Genomic DNA, 25,222 nt, shown 5'->3' with positions numbered 1-25,222 from the left:
TCTTTCCTTGTGTGATGTGTTCTAAAAATTACAACCGGTTGCAACACGAAACTTATTTCCTTGACTCCCTCACGCAAACCCCCCACAAAATAAAGTAAAATAAAATAATGGCAAGCATCTTTGACTTGTCTAATTAACATCAGGTCGGGCATTGAAATTTGAGACATAATTCAACACTCTTTCAATTGTGCCCACAATCTTACCAATGAAGCTCTTATTTGAAATGACAGTCTTATTATGAGAATTTCCTTTTATCGTTAGACATTGTTTGGACAATATCTTTTATGGCTTTTCTAGAGCACGCGTCTGAAATATCTTCACTTGTGAAGCCGGTTGCTCCGGTAATTCAACGTGTTTTCTAGGTCTTTCAGTTCGTTCTTACCCTACTCGTGATGGAGACAGTTTCTTCTTCTCAGAACAAGGCTTGTTTAAGCATCTTCACGTCTGCAGTAAATTATATTGTTGTCCGAGCATTTCATATATGGAAGTAAATTTCCGCAAAACAAGATGGAAAGTGCCCTTTTTCGAGACTGATTTCGTGAAGAGCAAGGGTTTGCAAAAACCCTCCGGCCTTCCTTTTGTCTACGACATCTCGTTCAATGCTTTTTACCAAACCTCCTCCTTTAATGCTTAATTTCCTCAACCAAATGCTTAGTATATGAAGAATCCGGGTCCTCCAAGTGGGCTGTCACCAACTTTTATATTTGTTTTTCGGCCCTAGTAGTGCAATTCTTACTTGACCATTTCCATATGGCGTGCATAAACATGACAGAGGAGATGCAGTGCTGTGAGAGGTTCAAAACTTCTACAGGCCACCCACCTGTGAGGACACCTAGCTGAATTGAGCAGCAACTTAACTATTCAAGAAAGAAGTGGTGATTAGAGGAACCCCACTTTGCTAGTCTTTAAAATCTTATGACGTAGAATTCCATACTTTTGAATTTGTGGATACTGAAAACCAGGTACCCAACTTCAACATAGTTGTCGATAGATACGAGCTTTTTGTTCCAAAAGATCCGGCTACATCTAACTTGTAATACACACATGGCTGCTTTGTCAATTCAATTGTGGGATTAGGTTAAGCGTGACTCGTGCTTTAGTTGGATTAGCCAAGACAATATGGTGAAAGGATGTCTACGCATTTGCTGCTTCTCTTGCTTATTTCTGCTTCCAGATGCGAACCCACCGCATGTAACGAACTTGCCAGTTTAATGCGGGAATCTTCCATTAAACCGCTGATTGAGAGGATTTATCCAAGCAAAATCAAAGTTGACGGACGAATATAAAAGATGATATAAATTAATTAAGGATGGTTTTCCGTGTACACGCGCGATAGAAAGGTCCCCATCGACCGTCCAAAGAAAATAATGCCCTTGACCCAGTCTTCTAAATGCCATTACCCTGTTTAAATAATGCTAATCTACAGGATCATGAATAATGAAGATACATATCCAGCGTAACATTCACTTCCAGAATGAAAACCTTCAGCACATAAGTATGGGACACGGTCATCATCACGGCTGCTATCAAGGTGTCACGACCTCCTTCTTTTTTGGGCGTCCTTTTATGCGTGGGCATGTGCAGAGGCTAATGGCTCGCTAAGTTTATTAGTCTTAACCCTGGCTCTCTCAAACCCATCAATTCACGACTTATGGTGTGAGTTTTTAACTGTCAATCAATTTCAAATAAAGTTGTCACTAATTGATTTGGGGTGTGTTGATTAGAAACCTAAATAAAATATTAGGAGAAATGCTTTACTCCTGCGTAACCAGAAAAAATATGATCGGGGACTTGATTTCACTAGTTAATTATTAATATCCTTCCGGTATCTAATTTTATTTAAACATCAAGTAAATCATTTATGCAACATTTTATACCAATCACGAATTTTCTGATTCAATTCCTCATCAAATTAAAGAAATAAAAATCCATGCATCATAAGAGCGTAATTGGAATAAGCCAATATTTGTTTCTAAGAAGTTAGACACGATTTTTTTTTTTTTTTTTGGTTTTTTCAAGGGTTTTCTATTCATTTGTAGAGAAAACTAATCAAAAACCATATTTTTTTTTTTTTTTTTTTTTTCTGATTTTTGGGAAATATAAAATATTTTTGGATTTTTCTTTTTTTGAAATTTTGTTTTTGGATTTTTTTATAAAAAAAAATAGAAACAATAAAACAAAGGTTGACTTGGATCGGTGAAGCCCAATTCGGATCAATTGACCTGGATCACAACTTCGGAGGTTAAGGGCGCATATGACAACATTTCTTTTAGATTTCTTTGATTTTCTATTTTCTGGAACAAGTTTGGAACAAAAATCCATTTAGTAACGTAATTTCATTTTTCTATTTCTAAAATAAATTTATATTCCAGAAATAGATTTAAAACAGAAATTAAAAGTTAAAATTTTTAATTTTTCTATTTTTTGAACATAAATGAGAAATTAAAATTTTCATTATCTTTTACTCACGTCACCACTCGTTGCCCACTCGTCACTTATGGGACACTAGACGCCTGCCGGTGGTCATCGCCCGCCCATTGTCAGATGCCGGATATCCACTGGTCGTTGGCCGCTCATCGCCAATCCTTGGACGCCAGAGGCTCACCACCAACCATTAGATGTCTATTGCCGACTGTCTACCACTTGCCACTAGTTGCCAAATGTTGGTCGCCCGTCACCCACCGCCGGACTTCGGCCATTGGTCACCCACCGCCGACCGCCGGTTGTTGGATGTCGGATGCCAAATGCCGACCATCGAACGCCAGACTCTAGACGTTGGACTCCTGCATACATTAGATGCCGGCTGTCGATCACTGGACTCCAAACTCTGACGTCGGATGTCGAACTCCAAACTTCGACCGCCTACCGCCGGTCGTTGGACCTTGAACGCCGGTTGCTAGATGTCGGACTTCGGCCATCAAACTTCGGCCGATCATCGTTGGTTGTCGGATCTCGAACGCCAATTGCTAGATGTCGGATTCTAGCCGCCTATTGTTAAACTCCAGCCACCAGACGCCAACCATTGCCTCTCTTAAAAATAGAAATTTTTTTTTTTTTATCAAATGAATTTTTTTTTTAGAAATAGAAATTTTGAATCATTATCAAACGCGTTACTTTAGTCAAATACTCATATATGGAATAGAAATTGAAAAACAATTTCTAACAAGAAATTTTGTCATGCATGTTCTAAGAGGTGAGGCCCCCTCTCTCTGATTTTTTTTCTTTTTATCACTCTACCATCAACGGAAAGGAGACCTGCGAAAATGGAGCCCATTTTATCTTTCTTTCACCTATTTATTTTATTCCTTTTTCTTTAAACTAGCCCATGCTCTATTCCCAATCCATTGTCTTTTCATCAAGCACGCCTGGACGCCCGAATCGAAGAACCCCAAAAATTCCAGCCGTGCACATAAAATACCAAAACCGGCTAAACACGCTCAATCCGTCCGAGTCGCCCAGATCTGCGAGTGAGGCCCGACCCGGACCAGCGCTTGGCCGACCCAGCCCGCCCGCGGGACCTCTGCTCCTCGCCCTCGGCTGCTCTTGTCGCGACAGAAACGGCCCTGGCAAAGTGGCGCCGCTCGTTTATCATCTGGGCTGGTGGCATCTCCGAGCGTCGCCTCAGCCTGAGCCTTCAACGCGGATGGTCGCAACGCCTCCGGCCGATGGTCCCTTCTCCTGCAAACGAGCAAGAAACAACAAAAAGGAAAACAACGGCGACGACAGGGACTCTGCGAAACGACCCAAACGACCGACACCCGAATCGCTAAACTCAACAACATCATCTCAACAACGTGAACCAAGCCATGGACGCTTGGTCTTGGCCAGAAGCGAGGACACGGAAACTAGATCTCGTTTAGTCATCGTGTCGAACAGGTGGTGTACGTTACGGATCGATGGTCTTTCAGCACAATTGAGACCCAAATCGGAGACCGGGACTCTCGACGGACGAACACACACAGTAGCAGACCGAAGGACAGATGAGGGGTCAGAGTTCGCGTTAGCCTGACGGCCGCGAGCTCCTTCCCGATGCGCCCAAAACGGGGCAAAAACAAGGCCGGGGGCTCACGATTTGGCTTGGCAACGCTGGCTGGAGCTCGTCAGACAGGGGTGGTCACGGCCGCAGCGTCGACTGAGGCTTAGTCACTCTATCTCAGCTCTCTTAGCCTCGGTTTCTATCTCCAGAACCTCCCTCTTTTTTTTTTTTTTTTTTTTTCTTTTAAGTATTAATTTTTTAAACATTAATTTATCCAAAAATAGGGAAGATAAAATAGAAAATAAAACCTAGAAAAAGCAAATGATATTAATACATAGGTGATATGAAAATATTTTTTGTTAGGGCCAAAATTGGTCCCTAATCTTCTATGAAAATAAATTTTAAGTATTTAGTCAAAATTTATAAGTTAAGACAAGGTCGCCACTATCATGGGCACTGTCCACTGGCACCCCACCCTCCGCAACCTTGGCTAATAACAGTAGTTAGTATTGTTTCATGATTGTCCTCATGCTTTGTAATGTTAAGAACCAATAAAGATCGCCAGTTTATATACGTCTCTTTTCTTGATTCTTTATTTTCTTTCCTCTCTTTTTTCTCTCCATTCCTTTCAAGATGATTGGCAATTAATTTTTAGACTAGTAATAAAATGTTAGTCGGTAAGATGCCATATATCTTTTTAAATGTCAATAGGTAAAGACATCTATACTGATTATTCATCCTATTTGGGTAGATCTTTGAAGATGATATATATGATGAACTTATCCATTTGTTTTCATGTTTTGAAGTAGAACGACAGGACATATGATTCACCATTTTATTTCAATTTTGTGCACATTTATTAAAAAATGCATAAAGGGAAGTTATCTTTCTCGTGCTTGTCAATCTAGAATTAGTTGCCGAAATGAAGGACGCTGATGTTTCGTTTAAGTTAATAAACTGACGATTTTCAGCGTAAACATTAAAATGGCTATTGGCGCTGTTCTATTCCCTTGGGCTCTTCGGGAACTTTTGGTCGTCTAAAGATATGGCGGATGCGTGAATGAACGCTCGACTAATTCCATGGTGATTTCTCCACCTTTCTTATCGCTTTTGCCAAACAATAACTCTTTGCCCTTATTTTTACATGAAATCTTGACGGGCATTGATTAATCAGCCATCAATCCTACTAATAATGACTATTAGACGAACCGCGAGTGTTGTAATGAGAACTCCCTAGTGATCGATAGCTAGCTTCAATGAAACTTATTCTTTTCAAGAGCAAATGAAGTGTTCCATTTCATGTATAAAGCCAACAATCAAACCAACACCATACGAGTATCGTCATGACCTATAATGTGTCTGTTGGGATTATCGGATTTCCAAAAACTGGATTCGACACTAAATCGAACCCCTAAAACTTGTGAGGAAGACGAGCCCAGGAATAACATGTATGACCGATTGAAAGTTACACTACATAATGGAGCGTACCTTATTGTCCATAGATTAAACACCAACGTTGAAGTTCGAGGAAGAATTTGATCCTGGTCTACCAAGGAGCCTACTGATGGGTTCAAAGGGGGGACGACTTACGTTGGTTTTTTGGGAGAGGGAGAAAAGAAAAGCGTACGTTTTTTTCAAAAGGTACATTCTCTTTTTCTTTTCTCCCCTTAAATACGTCTTCTCCAAATGACGTGTCCCTTCAGTAGAAGACGTCCCCCCAAAAGTTACAACTCTTTAACGTATTCCTCCATCCATGGGCCCTAATCTTGTGGGCCAGGCTCTTAGGCCCAACATGGGCGGACATGTCCAGCTTAGGCCCATCACATTAATAATTAAAACCATCATCTCCCATTCACACATAGTGGGCCGAACATAATCCTCTTTACCTCTCTTCAACATTCATACCGGTGAATAATCCATGCGACCAGTATACTTTAAGAACTCATTGCCATACATCTGTTAGAATATATAACAGCTCATAATGGGCATCACATTCTGAGTAGATTTAGTTTGCAGTACCCTAGATTGATCGATCATATTTATATCTCTCTTGATCTCTTTTAAACAATGATATGTATATATATATATATATTGTATTCACAATTATGATTATCCCAAAGACAGTCATAATTGGTCGACCAATAAATACAAAACTACAATGTGATTCTCCAAATTTGATCTTCATTTTTCCTTCAAACTCTCAATTTCAGTTCAACTTGCTTTTCTAGAAATGTCCAATTAGATCGAATCAACTCATGACCATTGGCAACATCTTAAGATAGCAAATACTAAATAGAAATCTTGAGAATAAGTAAAAGTTATGAGGGCACTAAAATTGAGAAACTCTTTTTCTCAAGAGTCTCACACGGCATAAAAGTTGAGATTAAAATTTTGCCACTCTTATTAGTCGTCTTATACATACGTAGTATGAAATACGTATTATGGTATTAACTCATTTTCCATTGAGCGTATGTCTACACCTTCAATACCGTACAGATAATAGGTCAGACATTCCCAATGTCTAACTTGAGTTCACGTATTTACTCATTCACAAAATTCATCAGTACTCACATCTAGCATCATAAATAGATAAAGTAAAATATGCGGGTTATTTTACTTTCGGATATAGTAAATATTATATCCTCATCTTAACACCCAGTTAATGGGACAAATATATTTTAAGCTTGAGCTCTCGATTATCACCTAGATAATAAGCTTAAAAATAGTATTATATCTATTTATCATACAATAAATAGATGCGATTACCCGTGTGAGTGAGCCAATCTTACCGACATACTTTCTCAACTTAAAGTAATGCACTGAGCATTAAGATGCATAAAAATTAAATAAAATTCATAGGCATTAATAATGAAAAAACACAAGTTCATAAATGTGAACAACTCAAGGAAATTACCACCGCCCGCGGTGGCCGAACTCTTGGTACCCCAGCCGGGGGAAGGGTTCGAGACTCGCCGGTTGCTAAATTGGTGGGTCGGGTCCGCTCCGGGGTTTATTAGGTTCAAAAAAAAAAAAAAAAAAAAAAAAACAACTTAAGGAAATTACAATATCCGGTACATCAGACTTTACGCAATCTTAGAGATTTTACATAACCACAGAACACATCTCTAGGTATTGGCTTTGTCATAGGATCTGCTACCATTCTATGCGTAGATATGTACTGTAAGTTCACATCATTTCGTGTAACCATATCTTTGACAAAGTCATACTTGGTATCTATATGTTTGGTCTTGCCATGATATTTTGGATCTTTGGTGTACGCTATAGCTGCTTGGCTATCATTAGTTAACCAATAATGGATCTGCAGCTTTCTCAATAACACCTAAATTATCCAAAAATCTCTTAAGCCAAACTCCTTGTACCGCTGCTGATAATGCCACGAACTCAACTTCCATCGTGGACAAGGCTATATACATTTGCTTATTACCGCTACATGATATGGCACCATTGTTCAGTAAGAAAGCAAATCCAGAGGTAGATTTTCTTTCATCTAAATCTCCTCCCCAATCAACATCTGAATAGCCTTCAAGTCGCAAATCATTTCCTTGGTAATTCAACTTGTAATTAGCAGTTCCCTTTAGATACCTCAGTATTCTCTTAACGGCCTTCCAATGTGCTTGACTTAGATTGGATTGGTATCTACTCACCATTCAAACTGCAAAACATATGTCAGGTCTTGTACACATCATAGCATACATCAAGCTCCCAACAACACTAGCATAAGGAATATGTTTCATTTATTCCTTCTCTTGTTGAATCCTTGACACAGTCTATGGCTCAATCCTTTACTTTTTGCAATAGGAGTGTCTATGGGTTTACAATCTTGCATACAAAATCGTTCAAGAACCTTATTTATATATGTTTCTTGCGAAAGAGATAACAATCTCTTCGAACGATCTCTTGAAATCTTAACTCCAAGAATGTATGCAGCCTCACCCATATCTTTCATCTCAAAGTTGGAAGATAACCAACTCTTCACAATATTTACAAACTCCCTATTGTTTCCAGCAATTAGTATATCATCAACATATAATAATATGATCACAAATTGATCATTGGATCTTTTGATATATACACAATGATCCTCATTTATCATTGTAAAATCATATGCCATTATGACATTATGAAAACGTATATACCATTGTCTCGATGACTGTTTAAGGCCGTATATCAATCTCAAAAGTCGACATACCTTTCCTTTTTGGCATTCTCTAATGAAACTAGCAGGTTGTTCCATATATATTTTTTACTCTAATTCTCCATTGAGGAAAGTAGTCTTTACATCCATTTGATGTAACTCAAGATCCATACTAGCCACTATTGCCAAAATAATGCAAATCGAGGTAAATCTCACTACATGAAAAAAGGTTTCTTCATAATCAATTCATTCCTGTTGGTTATACCCCTTCGCCACAAGGCGAGCCTTATGCCTTTCTATCGAGCTATTAGTTTTTCGCTTTATTTTGATAATCCACTTGTTCCCAATAGTTTTGCATCCCTTGGAAGATCAACCAGTTCCCAAACTTGGTTTGACTTCATTGACTCAATTTCCTCTTCCATTGCATGAATCCATTTTTCTTTACTAGGGCAATTTAGAGCCTCATGTATATTCTTGGCTCATCTTCATCTTGCGAAGCAATCATAAAAGTTTCCCTTCAATGTCAAAACGTCGACGGAGAATACTTTTACGACTTGTTCGCCGTATGGGAGATTGTACACTATGCACATCATTCCCCATAATGCTCCCACTAGGATTAGATAATGATGATGTCGTCTCATCATATGGTTGTAATTGAGAATGAGTTGAATTTAATTCGTTATTTTTCATATTACTCCCACTTGGACGAACTCCACTAATATCATTATCTTGATCCAAGGTTTCAAATAGGGAGTAATCTTCACCTATTTCGCATTTTTTAGGAAATTCATCCTCTAAGAATGTGACATCCCGTGATTCAAATTCAGTTATACTCCCACTTTCCTGCTCACTTATGAACACATACCCTTTCGAGTGTTCGGAGTATCTTATGAAAATATTCTTCTTTCCTTTGGGACCCAATTTCCCAAACTTGTGAGATGGCTTATGAGTATAGGTAGCACAACCACATGGCTTAAGAAAACTTAAATCCGGTTTTCTACCTGTCCATAACTCATATGGAGTGGAAGTAACTGATTTGGAAGGCATTCGATTAAGTATATAGGCAGCAGTTAACAATGCATCACTCCAAAAAGTGATAGGTAAGTTAGCATGCACTATCATGGACCTAACCATTTCCAATAGGGTTTTGTTTCTTCTTTCCACAACACCATTTTGTTGACGAGTATATGAAATAGACAACTGTCTTTCTATTCCTTTTTCATCACATAATTTTCTGAACTCATCAGATAAATATTCTCGACCTCGATCGAATCTTAACACTTTTATTTTATTGTCTAATTGATTTTCTACTAAGTTCATAAACCTTTTGAAATAACACAATGTTTCAGATTTATGAGAAATCAAATAGATATATTTGAATTGAGTATAATCATTTATAAAAGTGATGAAATAAATATCCCCATGCCTTTCTCTCACATTCATTGGACCACATACATCAGAATAGATTAAATGCGGAGGAAATTCAACTCTTTTACATTTTCCAAATGGTTTCCTTGTCGTTTTCCTACTAGGCAACGCTCACATATGGGCAAATCGATTTTTTCAGTGTTGCCCAACAAGCCCTCTTTGGCTAGTCTATTCATACGTTGTTGGCCAATATGACCAAGTCTAGCATGCCACACATTCACATCATTATCATATGAATTAGGAGACGTGAGAAGGGAATAACAAACATTTGCATTAACATAGTCAATATCTAATACACTTAAACCATCCAGAAAATAACCACAACCATAGTAGTTTGTATCCAAATACAAATCTACACCTCTATTATGGAAGTTCATATTAAAACCAAGCTTGACCAACACCAAAACTGACACTAAATTTCGACGAATCCCCAGAGCATATAAAACATCATGTAGGAACAAGGTTCATCCACCACGCATGTTCAATTGGCAGGTGCCACTCCCTTTAACTTCAGCTTTAGAGTTATTTCCCACATAGATCCACTTAATTCCAGTTGGTACTCGTTGGAATTCCACAAAGGATTCTCTATCCTTTGTTACATGGTTTGTTGCTCCTGAATCTACAGTCCACAAAGGATTGGATTCAGCCAATAATATAGAACTTGACACATAAGCAAAGTTCTCAAATGTACAAGAGATGTTTACCTTTTTTGGCTCACAACAGTTGCGAGCATAGTGACATTTCTTGTCACAATTGTAACACCTCACCCTTGATATTTTCTTCACTTGAGGACGTTTTCCTCTCTTGTGTTGGTTAACTCTTGATTTCTTGCAATAAGGACTTGATCATTTGCATTCCCACATATTGAACAAATCAATATGCATGCGCTTAGAGCTCAAAGCCTTTTCTAAGCTAGAACCAGCATTGCAAATATTTATTTTCGGCTCAAATGCCGTTAGGCAGTCCTCTACTAGCTCAAGGTGGCGCACAGCATCCTCAAGATCTTCCATAACATGGTCAAGAGCTTCTAATGCTTCTTGCTTTTCCAGTACATATTGAATCTTCATATTCAATGTTTCACAATTGTTGCCGTTCATATCAACAATTACATTCTTAGTTGCTGAAACCATCGATCTGAACACATCAGACATATATACACGAATAATAAATGATAGGCATTAATGCATCAAGTAAGGTTTTAGAATCAAAAGGTCACTATGTTTCCAATCATCCTCCAAAAATCCTAACTTAAAACTATTATTAATATAATTATCTTATGCAAAATAAATTTTATGAAGTTACAAAACTTCTATGAACTACCCACAAAGCAGTCAACAATAACGAAAAGAAAATAATATTTGACATCAATAGAATAATAATACTTTCACATAATACAATTATCCACTACACTAAGTAATATATACAGAGGAAAATATCAACATAGAAAGAGATATTTACATCAAAAACATCTCAAACTAATCTAGGAAAAAAATAGGGAAATTCCCTGCTAATCTATTAGTCAAAATATCTAAAAAAATATGAAGGCACATTTGCCAACCATGGAAAAACTTTTGAAGAGCTTTCATGTCGCCTCCAAGGCACATTTACTCTACGCCATGTGGCGCTCAATCTAAGGGTTAAAGTTTTGGTTAACTCAATCCTATCGTACTCTTTTACAAAACCTACTACTAGCCTCCTATAACCTGGGACCACGTTAATCTCTCATAGGCGATCTAACACCGCTTGCCATTCAGGTGGAAGAGTGTTCATCAAGGCCGGCATCTTCTTAAAATCCGGCATAAGATAACCATTCTAGATGATTTCCAAATTAATCTAGGTAATAAATAGGGAAAGTCTCTGCTAATCTATCAGTTAAAATATCTAAAAAATCTGAAGGCACATTTGCCAACCATGGATAAACTTTTGAAGAGCTTTCATGTCGCCTCCAAGGCGCATTTACTCTGCGCCATGTGGCACTCAATCTAAGGGTTGAAGTTTTGGTTAACTCAATCCTATAGTACTCTCTTACAAAAGCTACTACTAGCCTCCTATAACCCGGGACCACGTTGACCTTCCATAGGCGATTTAACACTACTTGCCATTCAGATGGAATAGTGTTCATCAAGGCCGGCACATTCTCAAAATCCAGCATAAGATAATCATTTCAGATGATTTCATGTATCATCTAATTGACCCTGACCACATGTGATACTAAAGCACCATCATGCCACCGATAATTAGCTAACTCTGTTATCAGCCTTTTAAGTCTTGCACTTCCTTTGTCCGTTCTCGGGAATGCATGTATCCGTGCATAACGCATCATAGTTCCTACAATAAATGTAGAACTAAAAATGGATCACTTATAATCCATAATGAATATAAGGGAAAATACATAATTTTCCATGATTCATGCAACAAATGCAGAATAAACAATTGATTACTTATAACCCACATAGACATAATTGAAAAATAAACAGATTTTTTTCCCTTTTTTGAATTTTTTTTTTCCGATCAACGGGTCAACTGTCAATAGTTGGAGTCAACGGGCGGCGGGTAGGGCCGGTTGGACTGGTCGGACCGGACAGCCCGGTCAGGCCGGTCGGGCAAATCGACCGACACATGCGTGCGCCGTGTGCGGGCTGACGTCATGCAGACGTCAACCGGTGGGTGCGCGGCACACACCAGGCTTCCGACCGTGCGTCGCACGCGATTGCAGGGGACCGAATCGGCTTGTGTGTTGCACGCGCCGATGACCCCCGTTCGTTTCGACCGCGCGTGGCGGCGCGTCCGGTGGTGATCCGCCACTCGTTTTTCTCGTCTCGACGAGGGCTTCGATCCTACGCTTTTAGAAAAAAATTTCGACTTACAGAAAACCAAAAAACGGGGCGAACAGAATCGGGTGTCAGGATTTTTTCGCCCCTTATTGGTGTTGGCCGATTTTTCACGAAAATTCAATAAAAAATCATTCATAAACATGAAAGGGGTCGGGAAAACATGAACTAGGGCTCTGATACCAATTTTGGGATTATCGGATTCCCAAAAACCGGATTCAACACTAAATCGAACCTCTAAAACTTGTGGGGAAGACGAGCTCAGGAATAACATGTATCACCGATCGAAAGTTACACTACATAATCGAGCGTACCTTATTGTCCACAGATTAAACACCAACGTTGAAGTTCGAGGAAGAATCTGATTCCGGTCTATCAAGGAGCCTACTGTTGGTTCAAGGGGGACGACTTATGTTGGTTTTTGGGAGAGGGAGAAAAGAAAAGCGTATGTTTTTTTTTTTTCCAAAAGGTACGTTCTCTTTTTCTTTTCTCCCCTTAAATACGTCTTCTCCAAAAGATGTGTCCTTTCAGCAAAAGACGTCCCTTCAAAAGTTACAACTCTTCAACATATCCCTCTATCCATGGGCCCTAATCTTGTGGGCCAGGCTCTTAGGCCCAACATGGACGGACGGGCCAGCTTAGACCCATCACATTAAACATTTAAAACCATGAGTGTCCTTGAATCTGACAGACTTCATTGTTTGAGTAAGCAGCAGAGTGTCAAGAGCCATTGACGTGATGGTCACTCAATGAATAACAAAAGATTCGTCCCAGCAATACAAGATGAACCTAAACAGGTTGCACTTAAGAGCGTTCAGGAGAGGAAAGCAGGTGGGAGCCCAGTTGATACGAGGAAGAAAATCAGTTGAAAGAAGCAGATTGTCTGATAAGGTTTCTCATATTTCCAGAAATAAGCACCTGACCGCATAAACTGCTTACCAACGCCCTCAAATGTTTTCCTTTCTTACATATCATAAGAAAAAATGACCGCTACTAAAACTGAAAAAACAGAAAAAGAAAGAAAAGAAACCGGGACGACATCAAGGAGGTGTCTCAAATGGCATGCGATTTTGGGTTCATAAGCCAATCACACCACGGGGGATTCTTTATGCCGATTACTCCGCATGCCTCCTCCAAAAGTACTTGTACAGAAATCAATTGAAGCTCTTTACCTTTTAATTATGTGGAGCTAAAGTTTAGCCTATCTTGAATAACGAGTAGGTTAGCCTCGTGAACCAAAAGCATGAATAGAAACCGATCATTCCCGTCAGCACGAAGAAAGCATATGACCCAATGAGCATGTAACCAAAATAGAGGGCCCCAGAAACAGGTTTCGTGATATCGAGCTCGGTGAAGAAGTAGAAAGCTGAAGAGGTATAGAGCTGAGGAACACGAAGTGAGATAGGATCTCCACCACCTTTGGTAATCTTCACTGCACAGCTGGAAGTAGCATGGGACGACCATGATCTCAGCCCACGTTACGATGAGGATGAGAAAGACGATGAAGAGGAACCCAAATATATCGAAGTGAGTATGAAGAAGAGTTCGATGAAGACAGCCACGAATAGAAGTATGCCTCCAATTAGGATCGAGAAGGCGGGATGCATATACCATGGCTGGTCCGGAATCTGTCTCGGAATCTTGTTAGTTTTTGCCGGATCCTCGATAGCGGGCTTTTTGAAGCCAACGTAGCTGCCGACAAACACGAGAGGAACTGAAATGCCGAACCATAGCACCACTAGGGTGAACATGGTCCCAAAAGGCACGCCCAGAGGATTTTTGACCCCAAATTAGGACATTCTGTAGAGAAAACTCTCAAATTTGTTTTGAAGATGGACAAAGCCTTCCTTAAGCGTTTAACGATTTTGACGAAAGTATCTCCACGTGATATTCTTGTTCATTCGATATTTGGACAGTGTCATCTAATCAAAAAAATCTATTCAGAATCAGAAAATATCAAATATATATGTGTGTGTCTATATATACAGCTAGTGATCTAGCTCGAGTTTTTTTCCTAGAAGGTGTTGATTGTCTTTCAATGCTAAAAGATCGGATCAAAATGAAATCCTTTCTATGCAAGGATTTGTAGTTCGATTGACAATCATCCAAAGACGAGATATTCTCCCCAAACGAAAAACTCTATTTATGGAAATCCAACTTTGGTTGTATGGGCAACTGAATCAATGGGAAATTCTAATCTGGTCACTCAATAGCTACTAAATCTTTTTCAATCATTCGCGTCTAATGGTTTGTCCAACAGTTAGTTTGGAACTAGAGAAGTATACAAGGAGATTGTAGTGCTAAAGAGACAACAATGTCGTGAATCTAAAATTCCAAAGTTCAAAGAGAGCTTCCACCGTACACACTTGTCTTTGTGAGCTTATAATCGTAATCTTTTGAGAGGTGTAACAGTGTTGTAGTATGTGCTTTGGTGTAAGATAATGAGTCCTATTGGTTTGATATAAGTGGCACCAGTTTTGGATAGAAGAGCTTGCATATAAGTGGCACAACTTGCCAAAACCCCTGATTGATTCTCTAGTTAAATCTAGTCAGTAGGTTAATCACCATGGAAGAGTAGATGTGAACTTGATTTGAACCAAATCACTATAATTAATGTGTGCAAATTTCTCTATCCCTTTAACTCTATTGTTTTATTTGATAGCATTTTGCACACAAGAGAATCTGGTTATTACATAATTTCTCATTAGATTTGGCTCTTTTGCGATATCAAACTTGGTTGTCTTAAATTCTGCTTTAGTTTATTTAGATCGTATATGATCACTTATTCATCCTCCTCTAAGTGATACTGTTAGCCTTCGCAACACATTCAAGATAAAGAACACAACGAAAATGGAAGTGGGGAACATGAAAACCGTCTTGAGAGTAATTTTCTTCCGTTCTGCTCCCTTGAACATCTTTTATAAACGAGCTGAAGAGTATCCTGCGAAAAGGCCCATAAAGACCCAAAGCAAAGACCATTCCCGTCATCAGACCCCCTCGGTTAGTAGGAAAGAGGAAACCAAGGAGAGCAAAGATCATGATGACAACAATCATCCCCAAAAATTGGACCCTTGTCCCGATGTAGACACACGGTAAGTCCGAGTTTGCAGGAGGATGGAACACATCCCCGTGTACCAACTTCCAGCCCGCCTCTTCTAGGGCTTCTTCTTGGTTCTCCAATTGGCTGTACTCTGAGACATCGCGGTAGAGAGTACGTAGCGTAATCGTAGCCACCATTCCAAAGAGAAACAGGACGATCATAAAAAAATTGACTATAGAGAACCGAGAAAATATTGTGGTCTGGGGACTCCAGGTCAGCGTGATTCCAAGCCACTCGAGAAGCGACACGTGAAGCGACATGGAGCTGCGGGGCCGGCCACCAGCTAACGAATTTATGCACAAAAAATAATTTCCTTTCTCTCTCACTAGTCTGCACGCACTACCATTGCTCTCTCTCTCTCTCTCTCTCTCTATTGCTCTGCACACACTTATTTCTTTCTCTTATATTCTCTCACCTTCGTGCTTTCCTTATCTGAAGAAGAAGAAGAAAAGCAAACCTCTTTCCTCTCCAGCGAATGCTTTCAAATCATGAATCACTCTCGGATTTGACTACTCTACGCTCGTTGCTGCTTTGGCGTTTGTCAAGCGGTCTTTCCCCTGCCATCGACGACAAAACACAATAAGTCCGCCCCTCGCAAGCCTGAAAGAGAGTGAGGCAGAGGTAGAGGGGCCGGTGACTACCCTCGACAAGAGTTTCGGGTTCTCCAACTTCTTCAAGAGCAAGAACGAGCTCGATACAACTCTATTTCACCAGTTTTGATCATCGTGAAAGCTGTGTTTTGGTTTTATTATAGGACACTCAAGTTTTGTGTTGAGCTTGGACAAAGAATGTCAAATGCGAGAAGAATTTTACTTTCAATTTGTATATACAACCCTAATAATCAATAATAAGGTGACTCAAAGACTAACTATTGTTGAGTGTAAATCACACTAGAATCTAATCAATGATGTAATCTAGACACTAGGAACTAGATAGTCTATGCTTTTGAGCTCAAACTATGTCGGATTAAAACGGTAGAAGAACAGCCCAAGTGCTATAACTTGGCATGGGAGGACATTTAAGTGCCATAACTTCGAAAAGATACACTTAAGTGCTAGTTTTAAAGTTAAATAGAACACTTAGGTGCCACTTCGGCGAAAATCTAATCAAATGGCTGACGTGGCAATTTTCCGGCGAGTTTGGTCCAAAACAGCGTCGTTTTGCACACTAACATGGCGAAAAAAATACAAAAACGATGCCGTTTCGTGTTTGATGTGTAAATAATAATATAAAAATTAATTAAATTAAATGTAAACTTAAATTTATTTAAAATATTCTAAAAATTAAAAAGCAAAAAAAAAAATTTTAAAAAGGGGAGGTCGAAGGGGGCGGCCGAGCCCTCGCCGCCGCCACCTCCCCGACATCCCCGGGAAGGGCCGGCGACGGAGGGGGGAGGGTCGGTTGGGGTCGCCGGCCCTCGGCTGACCGATGGCGAGGGCCATGAGCCCTCGCCGCCTCCCCGCCGCCGTCGGGAAGGGTTGGCGACGGACGGGGAGGGTCGGCCGGAGTCGCCGGGCCACGGCCGGGGGCGGCAGCGTGGGCCCGCGAGCCCTCGCCCAGATCTGGGGTGAGGGTTGCGCCTTCGCCACAATCCGGTGAGGGCTCGCGGCCCTTGCTGCTGATTGGCCGGGGCCCGGCGACCCCGGCCGACCCTCCCCCTCCGTCGCCGGCCCTTCCCGACGACGGCGGTGAGGGCTCGGCCCTCAGCCACCCCCTTTGGCCTCCTATTTTTTTTTTTTTTTTTTTTAGAATATTTTAAATAAAATTAAGTTTAAATCTAATTTAATTAATTTTTATATTATTATTTACATATCGACACGAAACGGCGTCGTTTTTGCATTTTCTTGTCATGTCAACGTGCAAAATGATGTCGTTTTGGACCAAACTCGCCGAAAAATTAGCATGTCAGCCATTCGGATTTTCATCGGAGTGGCATCTAAGTGTTCCATTTAACTTTGAAACTGGCACTTAAGTGTACCATTTCGAAATTATGGCACTTAAGTGTCCTTCCGTGCCAAGTTATGACACTCCAGGTGTCCCAAACTCGAATTTAATCCATGAGACAGTTTGTTTTAGGTGTAAGGGTGGAATCTAATCAATAGCAATACCTCTAGGTAGAAAACATAATGCCGGAATTTAATCAACAACACTTGGCTTGTGGAACAACACCGAAATTCAATCAATGACGTTGGACCATATAAAGATACACGTTATAATTTAGGGTTAATACCCTGAAAAACTCCAAACTAGTACATCTATGACAAATTTACCCAAAACTATTTTTTTTTTTACTATAAAAAACTCTAAACTGGTACACTTGTGACAAATTTACCCCGATTGACCATAAAAAACCCTAAACCGATACATTTATGACAAATTTACCCTAAACTAATTTATTCGACCGCAAAAAACCCACAACTGATAAATTTGTGACAAATATACCATTCACTAATTGGATTAATATCACACAAAAATCACAAAAATTGTAAACTATGACAAATAGAGCGTAAAATCCTAAATTGGTATATTAATCAACCGTCACGTATCATTTAACTTAATATTTTAACAATTAAATTTAACAAAAACTAACTGAGGATAAATTTGTCACAAGTGTACCGATTTATGGTAAATTTGTCAAAGGTATACCAGTTTAGGGTTTTTTGTGATCAAAAAAATAGTTTTGGGTAAATTTGTCACATGTGTACTAGTTTTGGGTTTTTCAGTGTATTAACCCTAGAATTTAATCAAAGATGGGAATCCTGGAAATTATAGCTAAAATGCAATAAAGTAAAGATAAAGTAAATATAATTGATATGTTATTCAGGGAGGTTTTCAATGGTAGGGCTGCGGTATTTATAGAGTGGACTGATGTTCCTCAGTTGGTTGCTATTTCTTGGGCATTACTATTCGCATTCTCCATGTTTTCCATTTCTTCTTGATGACCTTATCCTTTAACAACTACTTCTTGACCTGTCGACAATGCTTGTTCAGCTTGCTCATCAAGCAAATAACTATTCCCTATTTTCATGTGCATTTCTTGCGGTAGTTATTCTTGCTTGAGTTCTAATACTAATTTCGCTTTATCTTCAAATCTGGTGCACTATTCCTATAGCTTGACACATGGCAATCAGTTAGAATTGATGTAGAACAACATGTAAATGCCTTTATGGAAATACTAGAGCGTCATAAGAGTGGGCGGTCCCACAAATCAAAGAAGATTACGTGATCTTCGAGATTACAAATGAGTTACAATATTTGATTCACGCGTTTCCCTTAATTTGTTATTAGATTTCGGATTCTCTAGTTGTGTTTTGATAACTTTCCCTTTTATCAATATTTTTTCCTTTTTTTTGTTATTAGATTTCAGTAATTTGATTATTTTCTAGATGGCGACCTCCTTATAAAAGGCGTCTAAGATATTCTAATTTGCACTTCTTTATTAAAAAATAAACACCATATTTTGGAATTCCTTCCAAGCATAGCTTTCTCTGCGTCAAGAATTCTATCGAGGCTCAACTTAAATAGCTTCCATGAAAGCTATTTTACCTTTAACTATATGAACCAAAATAGAGCGTTTCACCCAATATTCTCTTGTGAACAACACGTGGTTCTAAGGGTAATTTTGGATGTCAACATATACGGCCTTCTAACGTGATCATGCCTAATTGTCTTCTGACATCTTGTCCTTGATACAAATTTTCATTCCCCACATAATCTCGACATGTCTCCACTAATTTCGTAACTTTTCCCTTTTCTTCCCTGAGGCATCTGTCTTCTACTAATATCTCCTTAAGGATTCCATTACTGTATTCCATCTTCTTACCTTACCCTATTTCCAAATTCTCTTTACGATTTCTTTCATCTACGCTTTTCACCTGCTATGGCACCCAAGAAAACCTCCGGGTATGACTCTGCAGACTACCTCAGCAATTTGGATCACTCTCTAGACAGGGGAACATGCTAAAGATTTTTGTTTTGGCCTGTTGAATGAGGTCGAGGATGCGACGGGCTGCTTCTTTCTAGGTCCCAGTATTATTGACTATAATAGAATCCATCCTCCACTCAAAGCTTGCTTTCCTACAAGGCATGAAACTTTGGCTCTTCAATACAGCTTCCTTTGAGATGTCTGGTCCTTAGCTTCTCCTCAATTTCATGGGTTCCTTTCATTTGAGGCAGATTTCCATAAATGGTTTCTCCGATTAAGGGATGATGAACCAACCTGACTTGCTTGGATGAATGCTGGGATTGAGAAGACACTCGCAATCAATATGTCTTCTTATGATGTAAACCGTGGATTGTTAGGGTCTACAGTAAGCTTCTGGTCCTCTTCGATTAATTGTTTCCTTTTCCCTTGGGACCTATGACTGTTACCCTACAGGACATGCATACTATAACCGATTTTCAGCTATTTAGCCGTTCTGTTGAGCAGTTGCCTACGATTGAAATTCCTTTTTTCATCTCAGATGTTCTTGCACATAGTAAGTTCCTCGAGCAGTTTGGTAGAGAGACCGGCCCTGTTGATGAAAAGGAACTCATCGTTTTCTTACTATACTGGTTGTCAAGATACGTTTTCAAATGTGTCACACTTAAAATGAACAAAGATTATCTCCAAATGGCTGCAAATCTTGCAAGTGATAAGCGCATTACTCTTGCTCCCGTAGTTCTTGCTTCTCTGTATAGAGGGCTAGTACATGCCTCAACGGTCATGAAGGCTGAAAAGAGCGGTACCATCTCCAGTTCCTTCTGGATCTTACAAGCCTAGATGTCATTATACTTCAAATTTCTTTTTGACCTGGCTTCTCATGACCTGCCTTATTATCCTTTGCCAAGCACAACACTTATAAGACCTCTTCTAGACTATCGACTTTTGAATCGTTTACCTAAGAAGGTTCCTTCGGTTGTCTCTCCTTTTCTTCATTATTTTTCAAACTATCTTGGAAGTTAATCACAGGGATATTGACTTTTTCTACTATGAAAATGAAGAACATTATTACCTTTTTGATCCTGATAGTATAAACTCTTTCCAAAACTTCTGGTCCGTGCATAATCCTTAGTAGACCTTTCATTATGGCTGTCCACGAAGGATCGATTCTACCTAGGCTTCGAAGTATACTCTCCTCATTATTGTCAAGACAATTTGGCTTTCTTCAGGCCATTCCCATGCCTATCCCTTACTCAATGGATTTCTCACAGTTGAAGAAGGAGTATAATCTGGAAGATTGTAGGCCCCTAACTTGCTGTGCTGAGATAACCAAGACTATTATGAGGTAGGTTACATAAGTACGTGTATATGCATGTACAGACAATCCTTATAAACTTACATACTGCCTGGCTTGAAGATAGGAGGGAGCACGTTTCCTTTTGATCACCTGATTGCTTCTTTTTATCTCAGATAAGAATGGGAGTAGGCGAGCGGTGCAAAATTCTCTGTCAAAAGATTCTTGATGCAAAAGAGGCCAAAAATTTCAAAAAAAGATGGATGACGAGTATCGAGTGAACATGTAAGCACTGATTAGCATAAAATGCATGCAGAGCAAGAACTGCTGTAACTTAATGATCTGGAACTGTTGGATGACACATCATAAATGGCAGGATGTGTTGAATCTTGCGGAAACGTGGTACAAATATAATTTACAAAATATAACTTTCACTATTACAATATTTTCTCACACCACATACAATACTCAGACAACTCTACACAATTTCTCTCACTCACATGCATACATAGCACACTCTACTCAACACACTCTCAAGACCCCTACACACACCCACACCCCCCTTTGGACTTCTTACTCACACACTCTTAGTTGGACACTCAAATGAGGAGCAAGTTGCTCCTATTTATAGGATGGAAAGTTGGTGACTTTCCTAACTTTCTACACTATTCTAGAAGTATTATTATTATTTTATTATAGCCTCACAACTAGATTTATTTGGAGAAGTCTAGAAGTTGTGCAGCTTTTCTTGATGGATTTTGCTAGAACATTCTGGAGAAAGGAGAGATCTAGAGAAATGCAGAGAAAGAGAGAGAGAGAAATCTGGAGGAGAGAGATATGGAGAACTCTAGAGAGAGATTTAGAGAACTCTAGGAGAGAGAGAGAGGCAGTGATCTTCAACACTCCCCCTCACCGACTACTCTCTCTCGATATAGTAGCCGTGCTGATATTGCTTTTGGACTCTTCAACTGTCTTCCTCCATTCAGCATATTGCGAAGCTTTCCTCAGATGTGGATGGCTCTATGGCTCCATCTTCAGTTGCTTCTCTTGCTGCGACTTTCCATTGAGTTTTGTGATTCTTGAATTTTTGTAATGCTAATTCATTCTGTCCTTTAGTCTCATTTTCCTTCTTCTTACTCAATTTGGTCTTCGTATTCAACATATCTCCTCTAAGAATTTTGAGATTGGAACTCACCTGGTCAACCCTCTCATTCGTGACTTTCATTTCGTGCTTCAACCGATTTAGTCCCATTCGAAGCACTTTAGTGGAGATATCTTGATCCTTTTTCTCATAAAATTTCTTCTCCTCGATCTTATTCCACCTATCCTTGCACCATTGGGATGTAGGGTGTAGATGGCCTCCTTTCCTCAAAGAAACCTTTCTTCTTCTCCTTCATGTGTTTGATATCTCTCTTAGTATGACCAATTGGGAACATCATAGCGGGCTTGAGATCCTGAAGCTTCTGCAGCTTCTTGAACTCACATCGGAACTTCTCTAGCTCCCTAACTTTTGCCTTGAGCTCTCAATTCTTCTGCCTCAGCATCTCGTCCCTCTTTTTCATCATATTCTCCATCTTTGCCTTCTCAACTTTTAGCTTCTTTATCATCTCCTGCATCTCTTGCAGTTTCTTTTCATGACTATTTGTTGGCATTGTTAGTTGCTTCTTCAAGTTGTCCCTTGGCTTGCTCTTATTCGGGGTTGTGTTAGTACCCATCGAATCATCCAACTCAATTATACAAGCAGTTGCGAGCTCTTCTCGTTCCTTCAGTGCAACAGGCGCTTGAAAGTCCCATTCTTCTTCTCTTTCAATCTCCTTCTTGTAGGAAGTGACGATATTTCCTTCTTCTCGCCTGTATCAACAGAATCTGGCAATATGTCCTACCTTGCCACAAACGTAGCACCATTTGCTACGCCTTTTGTTGCTCTTGTCTTCGTCACCGTCATTGTTGTCGCAATCTTGATGAGCTCCCCTTGGCTGATAACCCTTCTCTTCCGGTTGCCTCCGCTAATTTTCATGATTTTTCCATGGTTTGCCATCTCTTGCACCTGCTCTATTTCTATTCTGACCCTTGAACCCTCGTTTATTATTGAAGAGGGCACTTTCATCATCTTTAATTGTAACCTTAGGAATTTGTTTATCTAAGGCCTCTTGATTGGCCAATATATTTTCCAACTCAATTAGAGTTGGCTCATTTGCCCATCCACGGGTGGCCGTAAAATACCATTATATTCCGGCCTTAACCCATGAATTATTATTCTTCTCATTCTTGTCTCAAAGATGGCATTCTCAAGATTTAATTTTGAAATTTCTTCGCAAATAGATTGAACTTTAGAAAATTATTGACTTACCATCATACTTTGTTGCGAGACCGAGAGGAGCTCATTTTCCAGGCATTGTAACTTGGCATCGTAACTTGGCATCGTTTTTCCTTGCAAACAGCATCGCCAAGTTATCCCAAGCCTCCTTCGGGGTCTTCGCACTCTTTATGTGTTGCAATAATTCATCTTCAACAGTCATGGCAAGAATGTAAAGAGCCTTACCTTGACTTGACGTTCCACTTTCTTAAATCACTATCATTTGTGGGTGGTGTGGTGTTGTTGCGCCCAATGATATTCCAAAATCTTGTCCAAGAAAATAATACCGCATGCGGGTACTCCAATTATTATAATTGAAGTTGTTGAGCTTCTCCATGCCGTTCACCGAACTCAAGAAATCCGCCATCATGACTTGAGTATAATGGCTCGCACTATACCGAGCAAGCCTGGTCCCAGACCAATCGACTTCACACTCCTAGATTGTGCACTGGCAGAACTCCGACATCCTTCGCTTCTTCACTCCTTGGCTCAACGATCCCTAACCGCCTTGCTCACTTACAATGGTCCCCGACCACTGTCTTCACATGGTTTCCGACAACCTGCTCCGATACCACTTGTTGAATCTTGCGGAAATGTGATACAAATATAATTTACAAAATATAACTTTCACTATTACAATATTTTCTCACACCACATACAATACTCAGACAACTCTACAAAATTTCTCTCACTCACGTGCATACATAGCACACTCTACTCAACACACTCTCAAGACCCCTGCACACACACCCACACCCACACACCCCCTTGGACTTCTTACTCACACACTCTTAGTTGGACACTCAAATGAGGAGCAAGTTGCTCCTATTTATAGGATGGAAAGTTGGTGACTTTACTAGCTTTCTACACTATTCTAGAAGTATTATTATTATTTTATTATAGCCTCACAACTTGATTTATTTGGAGAAGTCTAGAAGTGGTGCAGCTTTTCTTGATGGATTTTGCTAGAACATTATGGAGAAAGGAGAGATCTAGAGAAATCCAAAGAGAGAGAGAGAGAGAGAGAGAGAGAGAGAGAGATCTGGAGGAGGGAGATATGGAGAACTCTAGAGAGAGAGATCTAGAGAACTCCAGGAGAGAGAGAGGCGGTGATCTTCAATAGGGTGTTGGACTATCTCCCTCTGGTGGTTCCATTAGAATGGCTTGCATAGAACAATTTCACGGCACATCGATGTGGCTTTCCTGTTGGCTTCAAAGCACATTATGCTGGAGTGAGTGCCAATCTTGGCATTCCCTATCTTTTAGGTGTTTAAAATATGCAAGTGTTTGTGGATACGTAACGACAATACTTTTTGCAGAGTAGGGAGCAAAGATATTTTATCTACAATCACTTGTCGTTCACTGTCGAGTATCACCAAGATAATGAAACAGGGGCCACAACAATTGTTGGGTTTGAGGTTAAACCATTCAGGTGATTTTCCATGATCACATATAAAACACCAAAGGTTGATGCTAGTCCTGTTTATTAAACATCCATGTCAATAACTGTGCCAAATCATCTTTTTATTACTGTAGTGTCAGACATGAATATATAGGCATATGGAGCGAGAAGGCTACTCCAATCACCTGTAATCCTCATGCAAAGCGTGTGGTTACTAGCTCTACAAACCCTCAAGAGGTCGAAGAAAGGAAGGAGGTTATATTTACATACGACATTGATTTCCAGGTAAGGCCCCATTTCTGCTACCTTCATGGAATATGGCCACACATAGAGTAGCGTATCTTCAGAATAAACTGGATATCATCTTCTCCCATCGCATATAAACTGGAACTCGAATAACCTACCTTAAATTGCCATGGGCCAATAAAAAAGACTGAGTAAAAGTAAAGAAATTACTTTACTTTTAAAGAAAATGGCAAGCACAAAGACATGCACATGGAACGTGCGGCTCAATTTCTAACTGTGAAGGCTTGTTGAAATTAAAAGGGTGTCCACATGTTGCAGTTTTGCATTGGCAGCATACCCTTTTAACCTCGGCTCTATCTAAAGAAATTTGGAGAAAAGAAAGGCAACCTCTACAACGCTGTCTTGCATTTGAAGTCGTATCTTTCTTAACACCATCCTAAATATCTTATGACAGCCCAAATCCGGCGACCGAGTTATGTGTGCCATGTGTAATGTTAAAACAGTAAAGCAT

The 25,222-nt window shown here is 39.7% G+C and overlaps 1 pseudogene; it reads right to left on the bottom strand.

Annotated features, from left to right (window-relative positions):
• Positions 1-13,587: 13,587 nt before the first annotated feature.
• LOC104438827 lies at positions 13,588-15,751 on the bottom strand (annotated as a pseudogene).
• Between the last annotated feature and the right edge of the window lie 9,471 nt (positions 15,752-25,222).

Source organism: Eucalyptus grandis, chromosome 1 (assembly GCF_016545825.1).
Source record: "Eucalyptus grandis isolate ANBG69807.140 chromosome 1, ASM1654582v1, whole genome shotgun sequence".
NCBI lineage: Eukaryota > Viridiplantae > Streptophyta > Magnoliopsida > Myrtales > Myrtaceae > Eucalyptus > Eucalyptus grandis.
Note: the sequence above shows the minus strand (reverse complement) of the source record. Positions and strands in the feature narration are given on the sequence as shown.